The sequence below is a fragment of the Petromyzon marinus genome, chromosome 2 (assembly GCF_048934315.1).
Source record: "Petromyzon marinus isolate PM22_M1 ecotype Great Lakes invasive population chromosome 2, UKy_Petmar_22M1.pri1.0, whole genome shotgun sequence".
Taxonomy (NCBI): Eukaryota; Metazoa; Chordata; class Hyperoartia; order Petromyzontiformes; family Petromyzontidae; genus Petromyzon; species Petromyzon marinus.
Genome location: NC_133668.1, coordinates 7411043 through 7412125, shown reverse-complemented (window position 1 = coordinate 7412125; position 1083 = coordinate 7411043).

Genomic DNA, 1083 nt, shown 5'->3' with positions numbered 1-1083 from the left:
GTTGGCGCTTGTTTTCCCTTGATGGCAGAGGGGCTTGGCAGCAAACGTCTTCACCCACATCGCCTGGATATAATAATTAATCACAGTTCTCTTATTGCATATGCTTCAGTACGGTCAAGGCTCGCTGTCAACCAGAACATCATAATTTCACATTCATAAACAAAGTATGGGTGTAATGAAAGATCATACTTTCACTTTTGAATGATCTTTCATTACACCCATACTTTGTTTTGGTGCTCATCGACTCTGAGCCTTCTGGTTGCCCAGTGATTGAGATTCCACCATTGTCAATTTAACGGGTGTACTGTTGAGATGTTACAGACACAAAAAAGGCCTCTGTCATGTATTAGTCGTGTACTCAATGCACTGCATAACATGGGTTAGGTGACTATACAATGTAATACAGGGGGGGGGGGGGGAGCAGTTATGTCGTTTTTCTATCACGTAATAACCTGTTTACCACAGGTGTCAATGCCACCATTGCCAATGCAATGCAATAACTATATCGCTCGGGAAGTGCAACCAACCAGTTCTTGCCAACCAAAAATACCCTTCTAAATACGTGCACACCCTTCCCCGAGGCACCTGCACTGGAGTGTCACTCTCTTTGTGTCGCGTGTCAAAGTTAACGAAATTGTACAATCCCCCAAAACATCAAACCCCTCCGACTCCGTGGGACTTGGTACAGATAGACAACAGCCAAATCCCTTCCAAAGCTGGAGCGGAGTCGGTCACCAACAGCCAAGCACCACCTGGGGAGATCCACCCACAAACGGCCCTCTGCAGTTCCCACCTTCCACACGGGGCTCCTTGGGGCACCGATCCAGACGCGAGCAGAAGAATCTTCCCGTGGAGGTGTGCGGGATGCAACTGTGGCAGTGAAACGAGTTTTGACGATGTATGCAAATGAAAATTACTTTTCCCACGGTGCCGCCACTACCATTGCTTGCGAGGAGAGTGAAAATCCATGCGAACCGCACGGCATCCAGCAAGCCTCCCTCCCTAAAGCCCCCCCACCCTCTCTACAGACGCCAGAGGATTCAAGCCATAACCACTTGTGAATGTGGCTGTCCAGTCACTGCC